Genomic DNA, 13,717 nt, shown 5'->3' with positions numbered 1-13,717 from the left:
GAGTCCTTCTGCAGAAAGCGGAAGAGATGCAGAAAGAAGAGACGGTCAAGAAGCCGTCAAAACACAAGTCGATGTGGGTGCCAAAGGCAAAACCGGCACCAAAGGCAAAAGTGGACGGAATGGTCGTCCAAACTTCATCAAATCCAGATCCCGTTTCCCCTGCCCCTCCGGCGGAGTCAAGTAAGAACGGGAGTCCTTCTAGATCCAGGGTTTCTTTAAAAGGTCGTCTCGGTCCCTTACCAGAGAACCGAGGTAAAGCACTTGTCAAGGAGCGATTGGGACCGCTGAAAGGTCCCCAAGCCATAGTCCAGACTAGGGGTCGTACCAATCCCCCTAAGAAAAATAACAAAGGGAAAGCCCCTGTTACCGACCGCATTAGATTGCGTGTCAAAATTCAAGAGCCCGTTAAGTTTTCACGCTCGCAAAAGCGTAGACTTGAACGAGCGACTTTTGAAAACGCTAATAAAGCGTCATATCCCCAGAGGGAAACACATTCGTCTGATGATGATTGTGTTATACCTGGGAAGTCATGCCAACACTCTATGGGTTGCTCCAGTTATCAAACTGATGAGTTGTACTATAGAGCTGGGGGTGCGGGTAAGTCTCGAAAGAGAGACGCTCGAGACACGGAATCTCACTGTCCGTGTGCCAACATAATCAAGGCGGTACTGTCAGAATGCTACTGTACTAAAGCTCCAAGGAGAGTTTCGTTGTTCGAGAGAATTTCCACCGGAACATCCGAGACCAGGCCAAGGCGTTTCCGTAGGAAGAAGCCTGTCCGCCAAGAAGATGAATTCCTAGAAGTGTCTGTGAATATGACCGGCAGAAGCAAATCGACACGACCCTCTAGCTCAGATCAACTTGCCGAAGCATCCCAGCGCATGACTCGATTGCGGTCAGGGATCAATAGGCGAAAGAATTACCAAAGGATGCAAAAGGGACTTCCGTTGGAAGAGGAGGTGTCAGATGCTGGTTCAGATTCTTGCTCGGCTATGCATCCGATGACACAGCGTCTAGTGCGGGGCAACCTTACGAGTCACTCATGATCAGCGCCGAACAAGTAACCAAGATGCTTGAAGATGCCTTGACTAAGCAGAAAGAAGCTTTCAAGTTCGAGATGGAGATGGCCATGCAGCAAATGAGAGAGATGCATGACCAGCAAATAGCGGCACTGACAACTCACCAAGGAGAACCCAGTCGTCGCAATAATCCGAATCAAGAGGAGAATGAACGGGAAGAGGATAATGACAACATGAACATCCCTCCCCTGTCAACAACAATAATGGAGACGGTCCTTCGGATGATAATGCAAAAGAGGATCACGTTACCTCTCCCCGAAACCACTCGAAAACAGATACGAGTGAAGACAAGAAAATGAAGGACTTGGAGAGCAAAATCAACGCGTTGATGAATGCTCAAGAAGCAAAGAGGTCCGGCATACCATGTCCATACCCAAGGGAGTGGGAATCAATTCCATATCCGGTAAAGTTCAATTTAATCAACTTTATGCCGTTTGATGGAAAGGGTTCCCCCACCCAACACTTAATATATTTTAAGTCTCACTTAGAAATAATCTTCGGGAATGAACCCTTAATGGTGCGGTCGTTCGTTGGCACTCTTGGCGGAGCGGCCTTCGATTGGTATCGTCGCCTCAAGCCAGGGAGTATCAGCAGTTAGGACGACATGGAGGATATGTTTCTAACGAACTTCTTCGACTACGACACCGAGGTCTCAATCGGCACTCTATTTGACGAGAAGCAGAAAAATGGTGAGACGGTCGAGAACTTCATGAAGAGATTTCGAAACAAAGCAATGAACTGCAGGGATCCGGTCAGCGAAGACTTTATCCTCGAGACTTGTCACAATAACCTTTCATTGGACATCCTCGAAGCTATGGGAATGGCACCGCCAAAGACCTGGAAGGATTTAAAGGTGCGAGGAGAACGAGCCGAGCGATTCCTTAAAAGGAAGAAGGTGGAAAGGGGCCAAATAGCTAATAATGCCCCGCAACAGAACTTTGTCCCTAAGGGAAAAGCACATGCTAATGCTGTGGACGCGAATCAAACATTCGAGGTGCAAGCGCAACCACAACAGTGGCAACAAAAGGCGCCTCAACAATCAAGGTCACAACAGCAATCCCGAAGGCAGCAAAAGACTTCGGAACCAAAACTCCAAAAAAAATACTCCTTCAAAGACGAAGATGTTCTAGCCATCTTCGAATCCCTCCTCGATAGTAACAAGATCAAGTTACCACCTATCACAAATCAGGAGGAAGCTGACAACACGACGGATCCAAAGTACTGTGCATACCACAGGAGGGTCCTTCATCCCACCAAGGATTGCTTTACTCTCAAGAATAGCATTCAGACCTTGGTTGAAGCCGGCGTTATAACGCTAAGGTAAGCCAATTGAGAACCGAAACTCCAAAGAGTATACGAGTATAAACTGTTTCTCAATCCTCCAATAGGTGCAAGAGGTTAAACTGTTCCCTGCATACTCCAATAGGTATATGAGTCTAAACTGTTTCCCACTTTTAACGGGATGTTCCTAGGGAATATTATGCTAATATTCTTAAGGATAACCCGGTCAGGTAACTGAGAATAATGTCCGAACCAGTTCTGCAGAGGAAGCTGGGGGTGGACGATTCATGTAACGGGAAGTTCCTAGAGAATCATATATTCTTAAGGATAACCTGAACATGCGATTGAGGATAACGTACTCCTCGTTACACCCAGTTTTGCAAGAAAGCTGGGGGTGGATAATTCGTGTAACGGGAAGTTCCCAAAAGAATGTTAATATTCTTAGGGATAACCCAATCATTGTAGAAGTGATGAATAAGAAATTCTTGCTCGAATTCAGAACATTGGAACGTTTCTTCTTATTATCAAAATTCTCTAACTCTTATGAGTTATTTTTGTGAGATGAGATCCAATCCTCTGATAGGTTAATCTTTCCTCACCAAACCATCTACTGATCAAACTAATTGACGGTGGATCCACCAACATTTCCATCTGCCAGTCATTGGCATTTCTCAGACTCAACATGTTAGGTCCTAATCACCAGCGTTAAAGTCTTCCTTTGAGTGATAATACGAGTTGGCACTTTCTTTGCTACATGTATTCCACTTTCTTTGCTTTCAGGTCAAACCTATAAAAGTTAGGACCACAACCAAAGTCCCCTCTCGATTTCCCCCAATGAACGAGAGGTCCACAAATCGAGCGGTCAAACCTTCCTATAGTTAGGACCACAGCCAAAATTCCTCTCTCGATTCCTTCCATGAACGAGAGGTCCACTTTCAATTTGAACGATCAAGCCTGTAAAAGATAAGATCATCTCAAAACTCCCACTCTCACTGTCTACCTAGTTAGGACTAAGATTGAGTTATCCTTTTCGATAAACGAAAGACTTCCATCTTTTCTTTTTTCAGCCAAACCTATAAAAGTTAGGGTCGAAATTGGGCTTTCCCCTTAATAAATGAGAGATTCTTTTGATTCAAATGACCAATCCTATAAAAGTTAGGGTCGTTTGAACTTTTCCGATTCTTGGAGTGGAGATCCCACTCTTAGTTTCATCTTTTCGGATTCTGGGGGTGGAGATCCCACCTTGAGTTTCCTTTCCGACTGTAGATAGAATATAAAATTCTTTCTCTTCAGTCCCGGGAGATAGAATATAAAATTCTTCCTCTCCCGTTTCCCAATCCGTCTTTATTCTGATAAAGGACACAATTTTCAATTTCCAATCCGGGCACTTTGTGCACGGGGAATTTTATCTCAACTCCTAAATAGAGATAAGTCTACGCCTAACACGCGTTGCCGGTTTAGTCTTTCACCGATTGAAAAAAGACACCAAGGTCCAAACTTGGGGAATTTTATCCCGAAGCCTAAGTAGAGATGAGTCAACACCTAACACGTGTTGCCGGGTAGCCTGTTCCCGTAACAAAGGCGAAGCCTATGTATTCGGCATCATAGCACAAAGTCTCAGAGAATTCACTCTCTCAGCACAACGTTACATGCGGAGCGGATTTAGACAATCCGCATGCTAGCCCGGCTCAAACGGTAACCGGTAAAGGCACATCAAACCCGTTGAAGGCTGGGGGTTTGCCAAAAATCCCAAAGTCTATGTCTAACACGTATTGCCGGTTAGTCTTTGACCGTAAAAAGGACAAAAGACCACATATTCAACATTGTGGCAGGTTGTTATTAATAACACCATAATCTGTGCCTCACACGCACGGGGAATTTTATCCCGAAGCCTAAGCAGGGATAAGTCAACGCCTGACACACGTTGCCGGTTTAGTCTTTTACCGATTGAAGAAGACACCAGAATCCGAGTCTGGGGATTTTTATCCTGACTCCTAAGTAAGGATAAGTCAGTGCCTAACACGCGTTGTCGGGTAGTCTATTCCCGTGAGAAAGACGAAGTCTACGTATTCAATGTCGTAGCACTAAAAGAGTTAACTCTTTTAGCACAACGTGCGAGTCATTGATGCATCAACTCTGTTAGTTGGTCTCGTGACTCGATTATCCAACAACATTAAAATAAGATCCACACTGAACTCGCTCAGCATCATCGGTAAGAGGCCAAGACATATGTCTCTCCACGGCCTGTCCCTCCAAATGAGTGAAAGAATACTGACGAGGAATGGAGGGAATATACAGGAGAGCTCCTTCGTCGAGAGTAAGCCAATGCTCCTTGATAAGAGTCAATGTAGCAGGATCCTCAATGTGATCTCCGAACAGAAAACCGGGCTTCTTTAAAGCCTGAGTGGAAGTGGAATCCGCAGTGAAGGAAGCATCCGTAATAAGCTGGCGTAAGCAATGACGCCCTCCATCCCGTATCAAATGACAGGATTCATCGGAGCGATCTCTGCCTAATGGAAGCTGAAGAGAAGACCTCCCGGCTACAACCAGTATTAGCATGAGGAGGAAGGCTGCCCGCGGGGAACTCGACTACAAGGATAGAGTCAGAAAGTTCATAAAAAGCGAGATAAGATCAGTCACGGGATAATTGGAGAGACGATTTTGAGTGTCCTGCATTGGAAGAACGGTATGCATCATCACGTAAATAACGTGGTAACATACACTGACCTATAAGGCGTAGGACGACACAAAATCGCCCCAATATACCAGAAGACTTGAATTAGCCAAGCAAGGTAAGTCCGAAACCTCGACCCCCGCGAAGGAGGGTGTCGGCCCTTCCCGAATGACCCGCGAAGGGGCCAAACGAGGGTATAACAAAACCACTAGGTCCGAAACCTCGACCCCCGCGAAGGAGGGTGTCGGCCCTTCCTGAATGACCCGCGAAGGGGCCAAACGAGGGTATGACAGAACCACCAAGTACGAAACCTCGACCCCCGCGAAGGGGGGTGTCGGTTCTTCCTTCATGACCCGCGAAGGGATCAATCGGGGATACAAAAAATAAAAAAATTCCCACCCCCAAAAAAGGAAACTGCTGGAGGGGAGGATGCTGCGGGAACTTCTTCCTCGCTAGGCTGCGAATGGGATCGACTCCTAGGAAGTCGAGATCGGCGTGGAGGCATCGGAAACCTGCAATGAAAAGCAACAAGTCAGATACAATCTACAATATGAATACGCGAAATTTAAAAGGGAAATTAAGAACTTTAATTAAAATTTGGTGAAATACCCAAAATACCCTTCGTGTTCAAGGCTAAATTCGGGTTAAGGACACGCTCGAGTTGGGTCATGGTCATCATACCTGATCACATAGCACCCCCAGCACCCCACAATTTTGGTTAATCTTACACATAACACCCTTTTGTAAAATTTAGCCAATTTTGCAAAAAAAAAACCCTTCAAATTTCAGCTCTCTTTTGCACATAACCCCTTCAAAGTTTAGTCATCTTTTTACACAAAAGCCCCCTCAAGATTCAGCCATATACAAGCTTGAATTCAAAGCATACAAAAAATTCTCGGCCAATACTTAAGTTCAGGTGCAAGTCATCAACCAAAAGCTCAACAAAGGGTTCGGTCACGTACGAGTTCAATCATGTACAAATTCGAACCATACAAGAATGCAATCATATACAAGTTTGAAGTCAAAGTTTGGATTCGAGGCATATACAAAATCAAAATCAGGAATCAAGGCCTCAATATGTTCCCTAAATCGAGAATTTGGTTTGGTTCTTATTCACAACCATGTTTAGTGAATTCCCACATAACTCGAGCTCTATGAGCAATCAGTTCAAGCGAAAGAGTTTAGTCCTCATACACAATTGATGCCAAGGGATCAAGTTAATATTTCAATCACCAAGTTATGCATGCAACCATGAAGAAAATTTTGGCCACCATCAACCTCATTCTCAATCAAATACAAACACGAGTGCCAGAATCAACGCAAAAGGAAAATTCGGCCATGAATAGTCAACATTTTCGGCCATGTACAGCATCAACCCAAAGTTTCGGCCATGAACAGTAGTTTTTGGCTATGAACAGTGAAAATTTCGGCTAACAAAGAGTGCTAATCAACAACTTCAGTTCTTTACACAAATGCATGCAACAAAGTCCAAAGATTTCGGCCAACCCATCAAACCCAATGCAAATTTCGGATTTCCCCCCAAATCATTGAACTAGGGTTTTCAATCTTTGAACCAAAGCATGAGGAACTAACTAAAATCAAAGCAAGAGACTTACCCAAGTTCTGAAGCTTGAAGAGGAAGAAAATCTCAAACCCTAGCTTGTGAGGAGATGAAAATTTCGGCCAAGGTCAAGATGATGGAACCCTTGGAGAAGAGGAAAACCTTGAAGAAGATGGGATAGAGGCTTGATGAGGGAGAGCTCTTGAGGAAAGAGGAGAGATCAAAACCGAAAAAGGGGGGAGGTGGTTTCCTCTTGCTGGGGACCGAACAAAAAAAAAGAAAAGAGAAAAAAAATGGGGACGGGTTGCTGGAAATGAAGAGAGGAAAGAAAAGAAGAGAGGAAAGAAAAGAAAGAGGAGATTGGGTTTGTAATGGGGATTATTTTTTGGTTGGACCAAATCCACTTGACCCGAACCAAACCCACATAGACCAAATCCACTTGACCCGAACCAAACCCACATGAACCGGACCGAATTAAGCCATTTTTTTTATGGTTCACACGCATATGAGGTGTGAAGTGTTGGCTCGAATGTGTAGAAAGACTTGGGGATAATTTATATACACTTTGATCCCCTTTTCAGATATTTTTACGACGTATTTAACACTCGTATTTATACTCCAATGAGAATACGAGTCTAAACTATTTCTCACAATTGACGGGAAGTTCCTGGAAAATATTATGTATAATATTCTTAAGGATAACCCGTCAACCTCCGACGGGTACACGAGGCTAAACTAATTCCCGAAACTCCCAGGAGTACACGAGTATAAACTGGTTCTCCTCAGGTTGATTCGAAACCCTAGAGTCAACGCGTTGCGACAAAGGTCAATATTCGACGCGCGTAACCCTAGGTCAACGCCAGTCAACGCGTTGCGACTAAAAAAAAGTCAGCGTTTGACGTTCGAAACCCTAGGGCCAACGCCGGTCAACGCGTAATCCTAGGTCAACGTCAGTCAACGCGTTGCGACAGCAAGTCAACATACGGTGATCTGAAACCCTAAGTCAACACAATGTGACGGAGGCAGTTCAAAGTCAACTCAATGACACGAGCCAAACTCAATTCATCAGCTGTCGACTCGAGACTCCGACGACGGCCAAGCGATAAACGCAGCGCCGGAAGAACTTCGGTTATTCGTCAAAGCATCGAATAGACCGAAAATCGAAGGAGCCAAGAGTTGAAGCTAACTACAGGTCCTTTACACCGACTAAAGGCTGGACCAATCACATCCAAAGTATTACAGCCTCTTCTATAAAAGAAACGAGTCCGGAACGCTTTGGAGGGGGTATCTGTAGGCATCGAAAATTGCCTATAGGTCTCCACAAACGGTTCAGTGTTAAAAAACGACGATGAACGTCACCATCCGATCCACATGAGCCTAATCGACGTCGATGAATGACTGAAGTGAGTCAGTGAGCTATGTGAGCGGATAGGACTTCGGAACAACGAAGACCCGGGCCAATCGGAAAAAGAACAACGCCTTTCGTGTCTCGTTCGTTCTACAGATAATCCAACCATCGGGGCTGATAGAACTCTTCGTCAGAATTCCAACACAATTCGAATCACTAAAATCCGAGTTCGGACGAAGAATTTACAGCGGAGTGTCTCGGATTTTTGGAGACACCCCAGGGGTGTCCTAGATTTTTGGGTACGCCCCAGGGGTGTCCTAGATTTTTAGGTACGCCCCAGGGGTGTCCTAGATTTTTGGGTACGCCCCAGGGGTGTCCTAGATTTTTGGGTACGCCCCGGGGGAAACCCTAGGGTCAACGCCGGTCAACGCGTAACCCTAGGTCAACGCCAGTCAACGCGTTGCGACTAAAAAAAAGTCAGCGTTTGACGTTCGAAACCCTAGGGCCAACGCCGGTCAACGCGTAATCCTAGGTCAACGTCAGTCAACGCGTTGCGACAGCAAGTCAACATACGGTGATCTGAAACCCTAAGTCAACACAATGTGACGGAGGTAGTTCAAAGTCAACTCAATGACACGAGCCAAACTCAATTCATCAGCTGTAGACTTGAGACTCCGACGACGGCCAAGCGATAAACGCAGTGCCGGAAGAACTTCGGTTATTCGTCCAGAAAATCGAAGGAGCCAAGAGTTGAAGCTAACTACAGGTCCTTTACGCCGACTGAAGGCTGGACCAATCACATCCAAAGTATTCCAGCCTCTTCTATAAAAGAAACGAGTCGCAGAGATCCGGTTAATGAAGTCTGTAGGCATCGAAAATTGCCTATAGGTCTCCACGAACAGCTCAGTGTTAAGGAACGACAATGAACGTCACTATCTGGTTCACAGGAGTTCGATTGACGTCGGTGAACGCTTGAAGTGAGTCGACGAACTACGTGAGCTGACAGAATTTCGGAATAACGAAGGCACAGGCTAATCGAGAGCCCCCGCGATGTTTACAAAAAGAACAACGCCTTTCGTGTCTCGTTCGTTCTACAGATAATCCAACCATCGGGGCTGATAGAACTCTTCGTCAGAATTCCAACACAATTCGAATCACTAAAATCCGAGTTCGGACGAAGAATTTACAGCGGAGTGTCTCGGATTTTTGGAGACACCCCAGGGGTGTCCTAGATTTTTGGGTACGCCCCAGGGGTGTCCTAGATTTTTGGGTACGCCCCGGGGGTGTCCTAGATTTTTGGGTACGCCCCGGGGGTGTCCTAGATTTTTGGGTACGCCCCGGGGGTGTCCTAGATTTTTGGGTACGCCCCGGGGGTGTCCTAGATTTTTGGGTACGCCCCGGGGGTGTCCTAGATTTTTGGGTACGCCCCGGGGGTGTCCTAGATTTTTGGGTACGCCCCGGGGGTGTCCTAGATTTTTGGGTACGCCCCGGGGGTGTCCTAGATTTTTGGGTACGCCCCGGGGGTGTCCTAGATTTTTGGGTACGCCCCGGGGGTGTCCTAGATTTTTGGGTACGCCCCGGGGGTGTCCTAGATTTTTGGGTACGCCCCGGGGGTGTCCTAGATTTTTGGGTACGCCCCAGGGGTATCCTAGATTTTTGGGTACGCCCCAGGAGTGTTGCCTATAAATAGAAGCCTTAGGCCTCACTTTTGGTGGATCTGGATTTTTGGAGAATTGGCGAAGCACTGCTGGAGTGAAGAGTGATCGAGCACTTCAACACAAGTGAGTTCTTCATCAGATCTGCATCACCCGCATCCGTTCCTTAGCATTACCCCTCGTCGGTAATCCTAAGAAGAGCAAATATCTCGCTTTATCCGAGATAGGCGCTTCAAGTTTCTAGATCTCCTCGCGGATCGACGAAGCTCTGCCCGATTTTTCTGGATCAGATCTGATTGCTAGGTAGTCCACGGATATCGACGTCCCCGTCATAGGCTAAAGATCCACACAAGCAAGAGACGATAAACGGATCTTGTGTTTATTTTCAAGAAAGTTGTAATTTTTATTTTCGCTATTTGAATTCATTTGTAACGTTTGAAGTTTTAATGAAATCAATGATGAAGGCAACTTTTGACGAAAACAATACCAAGTAAATTTTGTTGGGAATATAAGCTGTTTAGAGTATAATTAGCACAAAATGCAGTTTTAACAGAATTAGATAATGATTCAAAATAGATATAAAATTAAACTGAGTTTAGAATATAGCCTGATGGTCGAGGCGTGCAAGCACTGTCCCAAGAAACTAATTGCCCCCTCTCGTACAGGGCTACGCGGCAAAAGTTCCCGGAGATACAACGACCCTCGGTCAGGCGACCTCCTTCTCGTCGGCACGAGCTTCAAGAAGGCTTTGTGAATTCTTTGTGACTTTCAGGGAACCAACAAAAATATAACAACAGTAATATGAAGAGGAATAACAGAGAAGAAGAGAGAATATGTTGTGTTTTTCACACTGTCTCAAACTCTACAGATTTAGGTCCTTTTATAGGCTTAAAACATCCGTTACTCATAAATCCGCAATTAATTTATTTTAATTACCGATTTTTATTCTCATAAAAAATATTTTCCGTTTTGAATCTCATGAATATTACCGTTTCAAAATTTAATTCTCTTAACCGTTATAAAACGTTTATCACATGTTAATTGTTCAAAAATAAATATTACATTTTAATTATTCAAAAATAAAAATGTATAAGAGAGAGATCTTGAACACAATTTGGAAAGAATAGAAATCCTAGTATTTTAGATCACCGGTAAAGTGTGGGGTGCTGGTAAGCAAAAGTCAAAAAATAACCTGAAATAAAAGAGTAGATTGGCCCTAAAACTGTAGATGGATTTTTATTGGCTATAGCTTCTGATAGTAAATGCAAATGATTTTTAATAATCAACGTCTTGACTTTAATGAGATAGCCAACAAGCAACCTAAGTTGAAGCTAGGGATGGCACATTACTTTGAAAAAGTATTTTTTCTTTACAAAACCAGAATAAACAAGCACAGGCCGCTAGCTAGTAATTCAGTATGCCTATGGTTCTATCAAGGGTGAAACTAGTTCTATAACAAATTAGACCTCTTTAGAAAGACCAGAGGAGCCTAGGAGAAGTAAAAGAACTAGAATAGAAAAAGTCCCATGAAGATTTCTACGCATTACGTTGTAGAAAGATTCTGCCATTACATTTGAAGATGTAAGAAAATCAGTAGATACTCCATTTTGGACAGGAAGCTATAAATATGAGATTCAAAATCTATAAAGTTTGCAAAAATTTCAATACATTGGGGAAGAAAATGAATGACCTTCCTTCAGGTTTGTAAAACTATAGGATGTAAATGGGTAATTTTTTTTTTTTTTTTAAGAAAGAAACTTCAGACGCAGATGAACAATAGATAAATATAGGCCAGGATAGTAGTGCTAAAGATATACGCGCAAAATCTGGTATTGATATATTTTGATGTCTATTCTCCAAGTAGCTGATTAGCTACGGCAATTAGAGTCCTTATAAGGCTCTAGGCATTTTTCCACAAAATTAAATTAATACCATCAAATGGATGTTAAAACCTGCATTCTTAAATAGAGATTTAGATGAAGAAAATCTAATATGGATCAACCGAGGCGATTTATAGCTTCTGACAAGAAAAGAAAGTATGTAAACCTTATTAAGAATCACCTATATGGCCTCAAACAAGCTCCAAAAACCAATGGCACATGAAATTTGATGAAATATACTATCTTATGGATTTGTAATTAATCAAACAGATGAGTGTGTATATCATAAAAATAGAAAATAATAAAAAAATTGTGATATTATGCTTATATGTTGATGATATTCTTTTATTTTGGTTGTGACTATACAAACATAAAAATGATGATCAAACCACTTAATATCACAAAAATTCGGACCATGAAAGCATTTAGGTCAAAGCTGACCTAGATTCCTTAATACTAAAAATCATCGAAAAATGAGAATGGATCATGTGCTATCAGCATCACACTACATAGAGAAAATCCTCGAAGAATTTTTATGATCCAAACTGTCAACAGCTGTTTCCACTCCATATGAATCCTATATGTACATCTAAAGAAAAATAGCAGTCCATCCTCATTAAAAGAAGAATATGCAGCAAATAATTGGATCATTAGGATTCCTAACAAACTACACGCAGACCTGACCATTGCTTTATGCAGTAAATAGACTTAGTAGATATACATCAAAATCGCTGATAATATCATCTGGATGCTTTAAGAAAAGAATTTTGAGATACGCTAGAAAGGAACTATAAATTATGGTTTTACACTATATAAGGTTATCGCGGATCTGTACTAGAAAGGTTTATTCAGATGCAAATTGGATTAGTGACTCCGTAGATGTAAAATCCAGCACAGGAATTTGTGTCCTTTCAATTGGGGGGGGAGAGCTGTGTCCTGGAAATTCTACTAAACAAGACTGTAATGGCTAGAGAAGTACAATGGAATCAGAAATGATAGCTCCTTGATACTACTAGTATAGAAGCTGCAACTGGTTGAAAGAATTTACTAACTGAAATTCGCACTAATGCAAAAACATTACAGCTATTTCGTATGCATTGTGATTGCAGAGTCAGGGGCGATTGACGAATGCCAGTCTAAGAGAATGCAAATATAGAAGATGAATCGAACAGCTTGAAAGTGGCGACATAAATCCTTAAGATATAAAGATGAAAACCATAGTAATAGCCTTAATTTTGTAGATCGAGAGAAAAACTTGCAGATCACTTAACTAAAGGCTTATCTAGGGCAGTGGTCCTAGAATCATCGAGGGGGAATGGGGTTAAGCTGCGCCATAAGAAAAGATCACTTGCAGTGGCAAACCAACCTCGCAGAAGGTTCAAATGGGTAGAAAAAAACTGAAAATGAGTGATTACATTGTGAGGAGCAGCTGAATTTATTTGCTCCCATCCCTAGGGTGATTCAGTGGCTCAATAAATAAGCTAAGTGATAGTTGTAGTCCTGAACTCTTAATGAATCCCCAAGACCCCATGAGCAGGATGCTTACTTTCTTTCGCATCCTTGATTAGGATTCACCTATATGTGTGTTAGTTGTGAGGCCACACTATGGATCACTCTCCTAAGTAACACACATGAAAGATAACCTGCGCAGGCCTAATATATGCGGCAACCCGTTTAGAATTCTTCAAAACTGTAGACTATGTGTGCTTTTCTGTAGAATATTCGCGAAAATGAGACTGGTTTCGAAGGCGAAGTTCCAGCCAAACTCTCACGGATCTAAATACAGCCTATCACTAAGTGACGGTTAAAAGCCGAAAAGGTACCTCCACCTAATTACATAGTATAGAGGGAACCATTGCAATCTTATTTATTTTAGTTTCTTCTTTATTCGTTATTTCTGAATTATTTTAAGTTATTAAGTTATTGTGGAGGATTGTTGGAGTTATATAATAAAGATAAACTTAAAACTTAAAAGAACTTGTAGGGAAAAGAAGGAAAGTTTAGTCACATATGAAATGGGATAGAAAAAAGGTCTTTAAAGCCTTCCACATTTCTCATCCATGCTAGAAGAAAAGCAAATGTTTATGCTCATAACACCACACCGCTCAGTCTGCAGTGGTGGCAAGCGACGCGGCGCCGGCCGGGCCGGGCTCAGGTTGCGGGTCGGGTGCGCACTCCGAACGGACCTGCGAAACACGAATGCAAGCTTTCGGATTAATGGCGCTTTAATGCTGCTACA

The 13,717-nt window shown here is 43.1% G+C and overlaps 1 long non-coding RNA gene across 1 annotated transcript; it reads right to left on the bottom strand.

The window, feature by feature from the left end:
• On the bottom strand, positions 4,913 to 6,796 carry LOC109843564. The gene is made up of 3 exons (XR_002247722.1): positions 6,651 to 6,796; positions 5,434 to 5,546; positions 4,913 to 4,949 (listed from the first exon to the last, which is right to left on the bottom strand). It is a non-coding gene; the product is annotated as an uncharacterized LOC109843564 (long non-coding RNA).

The sequence above is a fragment of the Asparagus officinalis genome, chromosome 1, assembly GCF_001876935.1.
Source record: "Asparagus officinalis chromosome 1, Aspof.V1, whole genome shotgun sequence".
Lineage (NCBI taxonomy): Eukaryota > Viridiplantae > Streptophyta > Magnoliopsida > Asparagales > Asparagaceae > Asparagus > Asparagus officinalis.
This window is presented reverse-complemented; position numbering and strand designations above follow the sequence as displayed.